This window comes from Stegodyphus dumicola, chromosome 3 (assembly GCF_044657685.1).
Source record: "Stegodyphus dumicola isolate Sdum_Otavi_A_Nest chromosome 3, ASM4465768v1".
NCBI classification, from domain to species: domain Eukaryota; kingdom Metazoa; phylum Arthropoda; class Arachnida; order Araneae; family Eresidae; genus Stegodyphus; species Stegodyphus dumicola.
Window position 1 is genome coordinate 173,014,434 of NC_140770.1, and position 17,033 is coordinate 173,031,466.

Below are 17,033 nucleotides of genomic sequence, written 5' to 3' on the forward strand. Positions count from 1 at the left end.
GTTTGGAATGATCTGTTTTCTTTTCGGCAGGGAATGAAACTATTGCTTCTTTACCTTGCAGCATTTGAGATTACGAAATGACTTACAAGAAAGATTTTCTTCTTAAAAATGGAAGAAGAAGTTTTAATAATAATAGTAAGAATTCACCGGCACATCTGAGTTTTTAGTGTCAAATATATCTCTCAAATGTAACTGTGAAATCAGTGTGCGAATAGGTTCATGAAAATGGTAACCCAGCTGATTTTTAAAGCAACCAGTACGCGAAGAGTTCCTTCTCAGTTTCCTCGGATTGTATCTGTGGTTTAATGTGTGCATAATATTTAATGTCTGCTGTATAGTAGGATGTTTAATTCCGCACTTAGATTTTTACGTGTGTTATCAGACACGCGTATTTGATATTGGTGATTACTTATTAAACATATAGTAAGTTTTTAGAAAACATATTTGCGAATTGTGAAAGTTTTATTCAAAGCGTATTTTTGGCTTTCATTACGTTTAATTCATGATGGTGTATTTACATAGGCATCAGAATTTGGGTACCTTTCATTTTAGGCTATCGATTATTAATACATAAGGAAATAATCTGATTCTAAAAAAAATCTGTCAAGAAACGAAGCGTTTCGCTTTAATTGTAAATTTGTGAGTTAGAGCGTAGTGATGCTCATCATCTTTTAACTTACGGAGTTAAAATCAAATGATAATTATCGAATAATCGAATGATAAGTGTTAAATATTAATAATATATATATATATCACTTGAACTGATGTTAAAAAGTACAGTTTTTTATAACTTCTTTTTGATTTAATTTTGAAGACTCTTTGGAAAAAGTTGAAGTCTGTCTAATATTTTATTTTCATAGGAAAAAAAAAAATTATCTGAGGTTATATAATTTTAGTATAAAATTGCTTGTAGTAATTTAGAAGTCTCATTTTATCATTGCTGCTAATTTAATTATAATTTTTTATCAAAATACAGTCTTTAATACAAGTGGTAAATCATCATATGTACTGATGATTTTTACAAGGATCCAAGATTTTAAATCACATTAGCTATTTATATTTGAAATTAATAACATATAATAATAAAGTATTTTTTACTAATTTTATTTATTTAAATAAAATTAGTAAAAAATGCTTTATTTGTTATTTTTATTAAGTGTTTAAAATATTAGTATTGGATTCAATTCATATGAAATATTGTCAGAGTTTCAAAAATCATATTCTAACAGTGTTCTTTTCAATTTCATTGTGTATGAAAGAAATTAAATAACCAGCATTTTCAAATGAATTTCCTTCACTCCTTTTTACACTCTGTGTTCATTTTCAGTTTGAAATGACTGTTTTCAGTGATGTGTTATCAGAATTTCAAAAATCAAAAATTTTAAGAATGTTTCTTTCATTTTTTGCGCATTTAATTCTTTGCATATTTAATGAAGTTATTATTTGTAAAAGTATTATATATTTTAGTACTTCTTTTAAAAAAAATATAACTAAAATCACTTTGTTCCATGTAGTTTGTAAAACAAATTCATAATAAGAGATTTCAGTTGTTTGTTTAACACTAGCATTGAATTGCCATTTTAAATCTGTGTAATAATGATGTTAAAAATTTTTATGTATTTTATTATTCCTGGAAAAGTTGACACCACATTGGTAATTGTATTGCATGGCGCTCTTCAAAAGTTTTTGATGGTAAGTAGATTAACAGTTTCATTTGATTTTTAATAAGATAGAATATGCTAACAGGGAAAGGCAGAACAAAATTACAAACTTTTCATGGAATTGGATGCTATGTAAGTAATTAAATTCTATTTTTACTAAAATATCATTTCTAAATACATTTGGAATATTTCATTGAAGAGATTGATGAAGATAACTTGTAAATATTGCTTGTTAATGAGAATTTTGAAATCTCATTTGAAGACTGAATATTTAGTTTTGATAATAACTGGAGTAAAATATGATTACTTTACAGGTACTTAAAATTACTTTACAGGTACGTTTTTTTATTTCTTCCATAAGTATTTAGTTTTTGTATCATTATTGATTGAAGCCATGCTTTACATTGTCTTATCCTACAATCATGTAGGTAGGCATGGAATGCCTGCTCATGATTGCATTGCAGTAATGTAACACTTATGACCAAACAAAGGCATTTTGATGTCCCAGGGAGAAGGTGTTTCTAACACCCTTTGATCTAGTATTAATATCATATAAACAGCTATTTTTTTACATAGTGGATAACCTTTAGGGCCAGTGCTGTGGATGACCAAATGCATTTCTTATCTCTTGATATGGCATTGGCAGTACCAAGGCAGTTTTTTGTAATTGCATTAAAAAATTGTGTGACGTAATGTAACCCTTGTAAAATTATTTGAAATTTAAGTAGAACTCATTGACAGTTTAATTACATGGGCATTTTTCATAAATTAAAATGTTCGTTAGTGGATGACTGGATAAGATTGCTATCTTAAATGGGGCTCAATTCCTGTTGTAGAGGCTGGCTGCATGGATAATTTCAGGTTATAGTTTTATGACTTTTCAATATGTAATGAGTAAAGAACCCAGTTTCATTTTAAAATCTTTCATGGTGACATCCTAAGGCGGTCTTAGTTGTACTTTTATCATAAACAGGTAATGAAATCATGTAGTGAAAAAAAAAAAATCATGTAGATCAATCAATCACTACATGATTTTTTTTTTTATTTACATGATTTCACTACATGACATGAATTTTTGATTTACATGATTTCACTAGATGACATGAATTTTTGATTTACATGATTTCACTACATGATAATTTTGCTTACAAGTTTTGGGAAAAAACTTTATGTAGGCTATTTTAAAATCTTGTATAAAATCTGTTAGTTGTGAATGACCAAGCTACCATCTAAAATTTTATATTTCATCTATTAGTTTCTAAAAATAAGATTTTGATATCTTGTGAAAATCAAACACTGTTACAATGTAATCAAGTTTATAATAGTTGAAGGTAAAGTTTATTTATGACAGGGTTAACAAGTTTCTTCCATATTGGAAAAAAATCTTTGAATATGCTGCAGAAAAACGGCCAGAAGAAAGATTCCTTTCAATAAATTGGAAGAAATGGAAGAACTAATTTTTGAATTTATTTATAGTATCAGATTTATATTTTATTCATATAGAGCACTATTATAACTACTAATTTAAAGATTTTCATTGATGTTTAATTTAGTCTCATTTGTATGCTTTCAATAAAACTGTTTGGTAACGTGCATACAAGTGTGTATTTCTGTACGCTTGGTGCGAGATTTGTTTTCACATCTGTGAATTACAGTTTATGTCAATAAACAAAATAACATTATTATACAGAGAAGAGATCAGAACTGAATTAAGAAGAAAAATTGCAAAGTTAATTACATATCATCATTAAAACTTGTTAAAGACAACATTTTTTGCTATTCCATACGATAACCCAGCATTTCTCAATCTGTAGTTCTTCTACAGATTTCTAAACGAGGCAAAAAGTATAATTTATTACCTGTGTACAACTCTATAGCTGAAAATCTCAGAAACTGGAAATTACATTTGACAATCATATATAATTTTTTCTTCCAGGACTGGTATTTTATTAATTTAATGCTGGTTGCCCTACTTGTGGACTTCTCACTTTAACCCTCTGACTGCTCAATTTGTGGACTGAAATCGCTTCCAAAATTGTGTATTTTTTCTTCTTGCATAATCTTTTCATCTTTTAAATCTATATATATTGGAGAATTGAAAAATGCACTTTTTCTTTCTAGAAAATATATTTTATATAGATGTTTATCATGAGAAACTAAGTTGCCAGAAAAACCAATTTCAGATGTTATGACCATAAAAAAAAATTTTTTTTAAAATAAATTTCAGTGGAATTACAGTTAATTTCTATTTATTGCATAATATAAAAAAGTAAAATGTATAAAATTTAAAGAAAATATAAAGCGCTGAGGGAAAAATACCTTAGAAATGCAGTTTAGTATGATAGAGTTCAAAACAGGGTTCAAGGCAAAAGTCCAACTTCACAGTCTTTGCACCAGATTCAATAAATCTAATTAATAACCAATCTAATTATTAATCTAATCAATAAAGCTAATTAATAATTCAATAATTTAATTAAATAATCAAGATAATCACTGAATGTTTTTTAGCAGCCATTTCTGTAAGAAAAATGTGGCAAAAAGTGAAGTTTGAGCTCTAATACTATGTGCATTCAAATGCCCCAATTTAGTAGACAACTAATGATATCTGTTGGCCAAAATGTAAACTAAATGCCTAATACTCTATATAATTTATTTTAATGGTTAAACGAGGAAAACGGGATGCGCTCCGCAGTAAAGGAAGAAAAACAAATGATCGCAGGATGATCAGCCAGAGGAGTAATCTTAACAACGAAAGGGATTTAAAGCACTTTGTGATTCTTCTTACCAGCATACATCCAATAGCTATGTCAGAATCAGCAGGCTTATCCATCTCATAATGTGAGTGCAGACATTTATTTAATTTCTACCTAAATACTGCAAGTATAAATAATGTAATATTTCTACCTTAATACATAATAATAATACCTTAATAATTAAGGTAAAGGTTATCCAAACTTGAATACACTTGAGTTATTAAAAGCAAATATAAACTTTTTTGTTGATTACTTAATACATAATTAAATAATAATAAAAAATTGTATTTTTTAACAAAAAGTGCTAGTGATGTATGCTAAAAATGATTTCTTTTGAAAGGGACAAGAGTAGGGTAGTCCACAGGACATTCTAATTTATAAAAATGTTCCTCTTTTGAGATGGCGGTGAAAAATGTTGCCATAACCTGTTTTGTTATTTTGAATGGATCAATTCTTAATAAAAGATAAATTTGTTCTAATGCTGATGCATTGCAATTCTAACTGTATATGACATAGTTCATGATAAATTTCTATAGTGACATAGTCCTTTATTATGCAAGATTTTAATGTATTGCAAATGGGATAAGGGTAAAGTAAGATTTTGAAAGTAGTGTATTTCCAACAGGATTGGCAAGTTTCTTCCATGGCAGAGAAAATTGGCTAGAAGAAATTGATTTTTTTACATTATAATTTATTTACATATAATATTCCATAGCTAATCAGTTTAAATATTTCCATTAAAGATGTAGACAAAGAAAAGAAGTAAAACAAAATGTGTAAATTGAGGCATGCTTTTTAAAGTGTTGAAATGCTTCTAAAGTCTAACATTTAAATATATATAAATTTTAAAAAGATATTTATAAAATCTGAAATTGTAACAGTCATCAGCTTACTGGGATAGCGTGATTGAAAAAGGAATAAATTCATTGAAATACCACATCAACAAATAAGAATTCTATCACACTTTTCACTGGATTTTTTTAGAAGATTGATTTTTTAGAAGATTGATTCATTTAAGGAGAATTAATTATATGACATTTTAAGGACATTAATTAATTTGCATTTTATAGAGAAATAATAAAAAATTTAGTTTCAAATAAGTTTTATTGTTATTAATACATTTATCCTCCTTAGAATGAGTTCATACTGTTCATTTCTTACAGTTAATTCAATTTTAGTTTCTTCCAGTTTATTCTGGAACCTGATTTGTAATTGTGAATATTTTTTCTGTCCCTTATTTGACTTTAAATTATCATTTGAGAGGAAGGCTTGTAATTTTTCAAGATTATGTGAAAACAGATAATCGTCTGCAAAATCATTGATCTTCATTACAGCTGGAGGTCCTCGGCTTTGAGGTCTTTAAAGTTTTTGTGTTCATGAAATCCAGCTGTAGTAGATTTTAGTGTGCACAGAAGTGCTGAAAGTTTGAAAAGAGGCAAGAAGAATGAAGGTATAGCTGCAGGAGGTGCCATCATCTGTTGTTAATTGTGAGTCTTTAGTAAAATTAAGCAGTTAAATAAGCAATTACATTTTTTAGCATTTCTTGCAACAAAGTAGTAAACATACAGAACACCACTTAATATTTATACATAATGATATGTACAAAATAAAGCAAAATTTGTAACAGCTTTGTAATGATATGTACAAAATAAAGTTCATAGCTGGTTAAATAGGTAACCTGGTAGTTAACTGATGCATAATCTTGTAATTGTTTGACAATAAACCAATAACTTGTAGTATAAGCACTAATTTAAAAGTTCAGAGCAGTATTAAATGTAATTTGAGTTCATGGTGAGTTATTTAAGTTCATGATGAGGAAATATCTTAACTGCAGCCAGCATGATGCTTAGCTTTTCTTCAGATTGTTTGAATTCAAGGTAAATTTGATAATTCCTTCTAATAAATTCTGTAAAATCTTTAACGTCGTCTTCAGAGTTTTTTTTTATTTTGTTTTTATTTTCCAATTTCTTCGTAATTTTGAGGTTTGCAGTGTTACTTGCGCCACCAGCATATGATTTTCTAGTGTTGGACGCTCATGGTTGGCTATTAGAAATCAAGGTTTTGAAATGACTATTTTTTTTCTGTGAAGTTTGAATTCTTATTGTAGTTTGCATTGAAAAGAGTTGCTTCTTTCTTAAAGTTTCCTGGGCATTTTGGACAATTCTTATGACATGTAGCAGGTAATGCTTAAACATGTTATGCAATGGACTAGTATTTAGACTCTCTGCATATGCTCATAATGCTGGCAATTGAAGCACTGCATAGGGCCTGGTTGGTTTTTGTAAGAAACAACTGTAATATGCATGTCAAGGATGCTTTTCACATTGTATATTAATTTTCCAGCTTCTGTGCACGGAACCTCTATGTAGAACACAGATAAATAAACAGGGACTGCATCTCACATTCTCTCTAAGTGGCTGCATTTTAAAATTGAAATATTCTTTTCTTGTAATTCTTATTTCATTTCTTCTGGTGTGAAATCCGCGGGAAGACCTTATATTAATGTACACTGCTCAAAAAAAAAAAAAAAAAAAAAAAGGACAGTGCTATATCTCCCGTTCTACTGGGCCGATTGACAAAATTCAAACTGCGTTTTTTATGTCTCGAAAGCGCGACTTAGGATATATATTAGATTTATATATAGCACTATTCTAACATAGGTATTTTGACACAAAATCGGACTTTTTCTGAAATAACATACCAATGTTTTTCCATATTTCGATTCTACGACTCAAATTATGCCAGAATACCAAGTTTTGTAAAAATCGTACAAGAAGTTTTTTAAATATTAGCTCTCAAAATTTAAGCTCCTCAATGTTAATTGAATTTGGCAAATATTTATTAATATCTCTTTTTTCATTAAACTTTTTTGATTTTTTCTCTCACATTTCAAAATTTAGGTTCATTCCAAATAAAATTTACCCATTTTTTGTGTTTTATTTTTTTAATTTCTATTTTTAAATAATTTTTATAAATTTTTCGAAAAATAATTTGAATTATAACCTATAAAATTTTTACCATCATCTTAAAGTAGGTGTATTTTTAAGCATATCTGCAAAAAATTAGACTTTTTTATTCAAAATTTTGTAAGATATACACGAATTTACATATTTTCGCGTTTTGAAATTTGGCATCTTTTTTTTTGAGCGATAATAACGCCAAATGTGGTCTATGGATTTTTGTTACAGTGAATTGCCACAGCTATTTTAGCCTTAAATTTCAAGTAAAATTTTAAGGAGAATTAATTATATGACATTTTTTCCCTCAATGATGCATAATAAATATTTATTAATACTATATGAAAAGCTATTTTTTTTTAAATTATAGATGATATTATTCAAATTTTTAACTATTTTTTTTTATTTCTCTCTATCTTCCTTTTTTAAAAAAATAAGAGTAAATTTTTACCTTCGGCATTTTATTGTCTGCTACTTCGTTTAAATTGAATTGTCTAAAACTGAGAATTTTCGTTTGATATTTATTTGAATTTTATGACATTAACTGCATAATTTATTTCTAAACAAACTGTTGCTTTTGAAGTGGCTGAAAGAGTGGCTGATACTATCATCCACATTTTTAAAGCACAGTATATTTTTATAGAAACATAAGATTTAGAATAATCATTTTTATAAAAGTCAAATTATGATATAAACCTACAACCTTCTAGAGACTGAATTAATGGAAGTTCAATGGTTATGTAGAAATGATCTGCAGCTACTTAATGGCTGGATAAGTCAGCAGATTCTATGGACAAGTAAGAATAATTATATAAACGACACCCGACAATAATCTGGATTCAATTAACAACAAGGATACGATGTTTATTTAATGAATTTAAGAAGTTTTAAAACATAAAAAATCAACTCATATTTTATCCTAAAATGTATTTTTGTGCGTAGCGTATTTTCATTACATCCTTAAAATTCTAATTTAGAATGTAAATGTCAAGAACTGAATCCTAATCATCAGTAATATAATAAGTAATTATTACGGTTATTAATAAATGCTTCTTATAAAGTAATTGCAAATATTTCAAAAAACTTTCTATCTGAATGCAAATATTTTTCTGTGCAAATATTTTTAATTTTATATTAATTCAGATTGCACACGATATTATTTATTTACACTTCGATTCTTACCGTCAGCTCTAGTAGAAGTTACAAATCAATTATATTTAATTAAGGATTGGATTGGAGTAGATTATTTAATTATGGCAAAGCACATGAGGGCTATCTGCCTAAAGGGAGGGATGCCTTCGTGGAGGACTTTCTAAGGGAAACTGGCTCGTATACACGTTACACATGAGGAAAACCCCGAAAACGCCCATGCAGCCAGCCCGTTCGCGGGATTCGAACCTCGGACCGAGCGTCTTTACCGCTCTGCGGCTGGTGGGCTATTTAATTAAGGAATGACCATCTAAGTTTAGAAACAGCGGACCGTAACAGCAATTCAATTATTGGCGCTGTATCTTTCATGGTATTCCCGATTGGCAAGCTACATGATTTTTAATGAGTATTCGGGTTTTGCTAGTAACTTTACTTGAAAATCGCGCTTAATAAACTAGGTTAGTTGGTTATTTGAATATAGAAAGAACATGGGAGCTATTTGATTAAGATGCTTTCATAGAGAACCTTTGTAAAGAGAACCTAGAAAACTATGAAAACCAACCATGCACCCTGCGTTAGACTTCGCAACAAACAATTAGTATTTAACAATCTTCAAACGCCAGGCAACTGGTGAGGCTCCAATTAAATCTCCAATTTAATATTTTATTTGTAAATATTTAAAATATTGTTGTATTCTTAGACACAAAAAGCAGAATTTAAGTTTTGTTAACTCGTTAGTAAACTACCAAGCCATAGTGCAAATGAATATTCAATTTCTTTTGCAATAATTGTATTCACTTAATATTCTTGGAATATGAGCTAAAGAAGGAATGTTCTTGGAAGATTAAAGAAGTGTTTAAATCCAGTGATATTAGGTTTGTCTTACAAGCTCAGGATCAAAACGATTCTGCAATTGCCCAAGTAGTTGACTTGTAAATCGCTGTGAATTAAGCAGATGACTTTTAATCTTACGTTTTCAGTCAGAAAACGTATTCCAAATGTTTTGTATTGCATGACAATGCATCTTTTCATTATTCAATAACCAGTCGGAGAACCGCTTGTGTTCCGAAAATAAGTATGTGTACTCAATCGTCCTGCATGTTCTTCAAATTTGTCTTCTTGTGATTTTTTTCCTTTCCCAAAAACTAAAGTTGTCTCTCAAAGAAACATTTTTTTGACACTGAAAAGACAAAAGGAGTATGACATCTACTTTTAGAGGCATGTCAAAACAGATCTTTACAAGCCTTCTCTTCCACTACATGTTGTGCAGTCAGACAAAAAGTTGCATCAGCGTAAATTCTATAATCTATTTTTTTACACTCTGATTACTTTAATAACATACAGTGAATATATACTAAATCTTTTACTTCAGCTTAAGTAATTCGTAATTTTTGATGGAATTGTTGTCGGAACTAGGACTTTGAAGATAAGTCAAATTAAATATTTCGATTACCCAATAAATTCAAGGTCGAAGTTTCAATATTTTATTTTCGGAGGGAGGGGAAATTTTTCAGTTTTGGTCCATTATCCTAAGTACATTTGCTTCAATTCTTTATTTTTCCATAAAAGCGAAAAATTTACGCATGGTATACATATAACGCATAGCTTCAAATTAAAATTTAATAATATACAGAGTGGCATAATTAATAATAAAGTGCACCTTTATTTACGCAGTTCGAATAGGTAAATAGAAATTTTTAAAAAGTTATTCGAAAAGAAAACGTGCAACTTAAACAATTAAAATGAAATTCGAAAAATAAAATATTACTTAAAATAATAAGTTATAATTAAAAATATAATATAAAGAATATTATTTGGAAAAAAGGAACGATGGTGACTTTTTTTCCTCTCACGGAAAAGGAAACTAGGTTGCCATATATTAAGAAGTTCGCCGAGTGAACTATTCTTGGCGCAAACTGAAAAAAATGTGCCAACATAAATTTGTGAATTTCTCCGTAAATTTCGCTCCAAATTTTACAAAATTTCATATTTAGGCGTAATTTGAGTCGTAGAATCGAAATATGTAAAAAAATTGGTGTTATTTCAGAGAAAGTCCGATTTCATGTCAAAATACCTATGTTAGAATAGTGCTATATACAGTCAAAAGTCGTTAATCCGGGACTTCGGCGATTCCGGATTATAGATCATCAGTTCAAATCTCGTAAGATGGCATGCAGAAATTCTAAAATTAAAAATATGAAACCTTAATTTATGAAATAAAGAACAATTATAATCTAAAAGATATCAAAATTTACAAAAAAAAAAAAAAAAAGCTTAATATTTATTTGTTTACTTTATTAAACATTTCTTTCAATGTAAGTTGTTTTAAGTTGCTTCGTTTTATGTGATAATACCTTCTCTTTAATTCTATAAACAGACACAATTTCTTGTTCCGCTGTTCAAGTCCCGTTAATTGTTGTGCCGAGAATACCGACTAACTTGTCAATCGAAATTTTTTCGTTTTCACTAACCTCTCTGTCACATTCTTCATGTCTTTATCCATTTTTTGCAGCAATTCCACTTTTTGTTTGATGGACATCGAAACATACTTTCGTTTTGTACGATCCTTTGGGAGCTCCAGCATCGGAAATTCTATTTGACATAATCAAAAGTTCAAGCTTACTTTTAGAAAATTGCTCTTACAGTCTGCAAAAAATAATAAGCTGGATCCAATCGAAGATTAAGGAACAACGCAATCATCAACATTAACTGAAATATATAATTAGATAATTTTAGATTATACCGTCCATTATACATAAAACGCGCACGCGAAAACGTATTCTGTGCTTGCACACACGCATATGCGCAGTGGAAAAATGGTCTTACACGCACGCGTAAACGCCTATGCGCATGTGTCAACGTGGCGCATGCGCAGAAAGTTTTTAGCTTTGAGGTCCGGATTATAGATCATTCCGGATTATGGGTGTCCGAATTAATGACTTTTGACTGTAGAAATCAAATATATATCGTAAGTCGCACTTTCGAGACATGAAGCACGCAATTTGAATTTTGTCAATTGGCTCAGTAGATCGGGAGATATAGGACTGTCCCTTTTTTTTTTTTTTTTTTTTGAGCAGTGTACAAATGCACTTATCTGAATTCAAAATGAAGGTGTGAAAAGGAATGCTTTCTTTTATTAATTTAGCCTGAACTTAACAAAAACTGTGAAGTTTAATTTTAAGGTTTTCACCTGCTAATTTACCTTCTATTTTTTCAACGCCTATTTCTTTTCTCAGTTGTTTCCGGTTGTAGTTTAGTTGTATAAAGATTATTGTTGGAATTTTACCTGCATATTTTCTTGGTTCTGGGAAATTATTATCGTTGGAAGCAACTGGGTGAGCAGCTTCATTTTTATTATCAAGGTGTTTTTCCGGATTGTGTCAAATGAATTGTTAGTTTGACCATCCTTCATTTGTGGTGCAGCTACATATTTGTAGTGTCTCTTTTTCAGGATGGTCTTTTAAGAATTCTTTTGACTGGTAGTAGGCAGATTTGGTGAATTATCATCTTTTTACTTCCTTGTACGAAGTAAAAAGGAAGTATTGTAATCGCGAAAAGTTTCAGGCAGCATATTTCAACGAAAATATCCATTTTGACCGCTATCGAATGCAATTTAACAATGTTTTTACCTGATATCTGTACGTAAGGACAGAATAAAATACTTTTTTCCTTCAAAAAAATTATAAGACTGCTTTAAAATTAATTCTGAAGAGAATTTTTCGTGGCGTCTATACGAATGTATGTACGTACGTATCTCGCATAACTCAAAAACGAGTAGCCTCAGAACGTTGAAATTTTGTATATAGGACTGCTATAACATGTAGATGTGCACCTCGTATTTTGGTTGCAATCGGCCGCACCAAACCTATATAAATATATTTATATATATATCCACTCTGTTACCTGGCTCAGTGATCTAAGTTTCTTTACTCTTATATGTTAATAAATTGTACATATTTTGCTTTAAAAATGATTGAATTATGTTGTTTTTATCTTCGCGTTAAGAATTTTATGCCTTTAGTAAATCTGTGTGCAATATTTTTAGAATTATCAGCAATTTTAAAGTTGTTTAATTGCCGCTAAGCCTTTTTTAATGGCGGCCATTGATGTTTACATTTGAAACAGGAGACTAGTGGATTTGTTGCCAATCTAGAGAAACTTAGCTTCGCAACAACAAAGATAACGCCTTCATTTATTATTTAAATCATGCTTAATCCTTTCTGGAATTTTTTCGAGGAAATAAGCGTTTAAGATTTACTTCGTAATTTTTAATATAGATATTTTTAGTTTTTATGTATTTTTGCCTTCTCACGAAGTGAGAACTGAATTAATTAAATGAGAAATACTCAATCGTCTGTGAAAAACTGTTTCTTTTTTGTTTTGTTTGCTTAATTTCTTTTATACATCATTCTAGCTTTATTATAGTATTTGAATAGAACATGTGGCAACGATTAGATAATCCTATTCTTTAAATGATATAAATTTTGTGCATTATGAGTTATAATATGAACGAAATATATAAGTTAACTGTTATATAATTATTGGAATATATAACAGTTAACTTAGTTTCCGTTATAAAATTATTATATAAGTTAACTGTTATATAATTATTAATACTGTTAAGTGAATCTAGCGCCAGAGTGTCGCTATGGTAAACAAATACTAGAGTGAATTTTAAAGAATGCATTTATTCTATTGTGGTTTATGCGCTGTCGGCGAAGTAGATTTAATTCAATCCAATAAGTTTAAATGATATGCAAGAAAAAATGCGTATAATTTAATATTCCAATACAAGGAAGTCATGTGGTGTACACATCAGATTTTTTCTGTCGTTATCTAGAGGTAACATAATCAGTTAACAGGTAGCAATGCGTTTCTAATTCTTTTTCATAAGAACTAAGAATTTTTTGTGCTTTAAAGGTTAATCCTTCTTTGCTAGCCAAATTTTTCAGTTCCTCAGTTTTGTGCCCTAATTCTGAATCTCCAGAGAGAGCATCAATTGGGAAATCTTCAGAAAAGAAATTAGTCTCCACAATTAAGAAGTAGGACTACTAGTCCATTCTTTGCAGTAAGTAATCTGAATTGTGCGATATACACACGTGCGTAATCGTGAGAGTCACTTATGCTATGGAAGTCTCTATGCAGTTTAAGAAACAGTAGTACTTGGCAAAATTCAAGAAGAATATACTTCCCACAAGCCACAGGAACATATTTTGAACATATTTAATATTGCTGAATCTGGTGCTGATAGCAAGGGAAGGGTACCAAAATTACAGCCGTCATCTTAGCTTCTGACAAGGCTTGTCCCAACCAAAAGTTTTTTTCTACTAGCAAGTAGTCATAATTGAGAAATTTAACATCTGAATCTTGACTGAATGGACTTTTTTTACTTCCGTTCAATCAGAATTTAAGTGAAAAGAAATGATTGGAAAGACGAGAGTCGCCAAGGATAAATTTGTTATTTTCAAAGATTTAATTCAACAATGCATTGTAGAATTATTTAAAACATATTTTTCACTTGAGCAATGTAACATAGAAGTTCCCAAAGTGTGGGGCATGATCCAGCAGTGAGTCGTGTCATTTCCATAAGGTGCAAAAACTTCCATTTTGTAGTTATATTAATTACAATTATCTTTATTTGTTATAATATTTTTTAATAATTATACATGTAGCACATGTATATATATAAAACTACTGAATTATTAATAATAAAAGTAAGTTATATAGGATATTTTTAGTTAGTTTGTATATAAATGTATTTTAATAATGAAATCATAGCTGCCTAGACAGTATAGTAGTTAGAGGAGCCAACTGTGATACTGAAGTGCCTGGATTCAAATCCCTTAAAAAGCATGGTTTCTAGGCTTTTCATAGGAGACAGTGGTGGCTGTCTATTACCTCTACAATGAAATGGCCATCACTTCTAGCCTTGAATAGGCAAGTGCCCGTCATAAGATTAAAAAAATAATGAAATCATTAATTTTTATCAACTTATTTCAATATTTCTTTTTAATTTGCTGTAAATTTTCTAAAGAGAACAACATATACTGCATTTGCTGGTTGCAATTAATGAAAAATGTATGGCTGTGATCACAACACTGCGAATTTCGGAAAATACGAATTCCACAAATTCAATAGCAGTGAACCTCTTTAAAGTGACTAGCAAGTGATTTTGAACTTCTGTGATGTTGGGTATTTTAGAGTGGTCCAGTGTTCGTAAAATCTCTGGAGACCCTTCAAAATTTATGTCAAGATTATGAATTTTGATAAATTTGCTTACTCAAATTAACATAGTGACAGAGAAAGTAACAAAATTATCCTTCACAATTTTTCAGATTCAAGACTAGAAGAAAAAAATACTGATATATTTCAGAGTTATGTAATGATAATCACTTACCTTTGTATAAGTTATTTAAAAACATTTTTCGCATGCTTTAGTCTAATTTTTGTAGATAATGAGAGAGATGATAAGGTCTTCCTTGTGATGCATAAATCTCTTACATTATGTGTTGGATTCTTTTATCATTTTTAAACATATTTTATTTCTTTATTTTTCTCACATAACAATAAACAATAAAAATCACTTTTGTAAAGTTTCATTTTTCAAAATTATCAACTGAAGAGTTAGGATGGATTTTTCTGACAAGGTAATTTAATTTATGATGCCATTCTTCTACAATATTATTTGTCCTGTGTATTTTGCTATTGTAATTCCAAATCTGTATCATTGCGACCTCATTTTCAAGCCTCTGATTAACAAAGTAATCGTGAAATTTCTGTGATTTATTACATCACATAGTGAATTTTCTTATGTAGAAATCCAGCTGCCATCGAAATATTCCGTGGGTATGTATGCAAGAGACACACACATTCTGAAGTGAGTTCTAATTTTTCTGTTAGGCTTATACTCTTTAATGAGTCCTAGGTTTTGTATCATTTGCCAGAGATGCTGTTTTTTAGTGGATATTGCAACCTTTTATTTCAATGGGAGGAAAAAGCTTCTTTACCTTATAATTATAACAGCAACTTCAAAATCCAACAAAATTTCTTTAGTATCCCAATTAATAATTTAATTTATAATTAAGTAAAGTAATCTCTCATAAATCTATTTTTGTTTATTGGGTGAGAAAGTTAAGCAAAACAATACAGAAACATCTGTCTCATTGGAAGTGCTTCCAGTAGCAACATGGATAGTGTAAATATAGAAAAAATGTTTGAAACAACTTTTAAAAGTTCCATTCATGAAAGAAAGTTTGGCCACTTTTTATTGCTTCCATTCCCTTCCAAAATTCATTTATGTTTTAAATCATCAAATAACAAGAATCTAAAAATATTATTCATTTTTAATATGTACATATAATAATTGATTTGGAATTTCTAAATCTTCCATACAAATGGCTGTTCAAGCATGTTCTGCAGTACTTTGCTTAGAATTGTATTTGAAAACTGGGATATTAATGAATATATCAAAGTCTTGATTGCGTAGTTTTCATATTTCTTCATTGTAAATTTGGCAAACTGGAATTTTTTTTTTCCTCTTGCTTTTCTGCAAATATTTGCTTTTCTTTGACTAAAGAATTTGCTGTACGAGGTTGACATGAATGAAATTTTTCTTCTAAAATGATTTCTTCCTTTGCATTTTTTTGTTCCATCATTTATGCAGATTTAATAAACTGCATTTTCCTATGCTGAATTTGTTATTGATAACCTTTACAAAAGGTTATGATTTGTTTAAGTCTCGGTAATGTCTAAAACATCCATATTCATCGAGACAAGAAATGAAAATAACAGCTAATATTTGAACAAAATTACCAGCAGAATGAAACTAGAGATTTTGAGGAGCAGACTAGACTCAAATATATCTCCAAGCTAAAGACTCTCTTATTCAAAAAGGAATAATCCAGCCCTTCTTAATGACTAATTACAACATTCCTAAAGGAGAAGTGTAGGGAGTGGTAACTCTCGCATGTCACGGAAACAGGATGAATCTTAAAAGCTGTGGGAAATAGGACTAGTTCATCATAGCCACCATAAACTTACCCAGTTTTATTGGAGACTCCTGGTTTTTCGTCATATCTCGCGATCTTGAGAGTTCACCAAATCTCTTGGTTTTTAGTTTTTAGCCTTTATTAAGAAAAGTCTTTCTCAGAAATATTGAGTTAGTGAAACCTAAAGTGTGAAAATTCCATTCCTCCACCTGGGCCCACCATTGGCCGTGTGGTAAAGTCACTGAAAACTGGTAGCTCAATCAGAAGTTCGAGCGAGCATGGGGGTTTACGTGGTTTTTCCCCATGTGTAACATGTATATGAGCCAATTTCACTTAGAAAGTTCTCCACAAAGGCATCTTTACCCTTAGGCAGATAGCCCTCAAGGCTTTGCCGTAATCACATAAACCAAGCCATTACCCCAAGTAATTTTCAGCATACTTTTTCTTATTAATTTGATCTGGCTTGTCTTCGTCTATTATAGATATTTTCATGAAGATTCAGCCAATGTTTCATCAGTATAATAC

The 17,033-nt window shown here is 29.8% G+C and overlaps 1 protein-coding gene across 4 annotated transcripts in view; it reads left to right on the forward strand.

Annotated features, from left to right (window-relative positions):
• The first annotated feature begins 261 nt into the window (after positions 1-261).
• Positions 262-17,033, forward strand: part of Lrr47 (Leucine-rich repeat 47) — a 129,775-nt gene continuing 113,003 nt past the window's right edge. For 2 of the 4 annotated variants that reach the window (XM_085813623.1, XM_085813624.1), the window contains exon 1: positions 262-423. The gene's annotated coding sequence lies outside the window, so the exon portion shown is untranslated. Of the gene's footprint in view, positions 424-4,331; positions 4,500-17,033 lie in introns of all 4 variants that reach the window. The other 2 variants (XM_035356119.2, XM_035356118.2) reach the window with 2 other exon arrangements.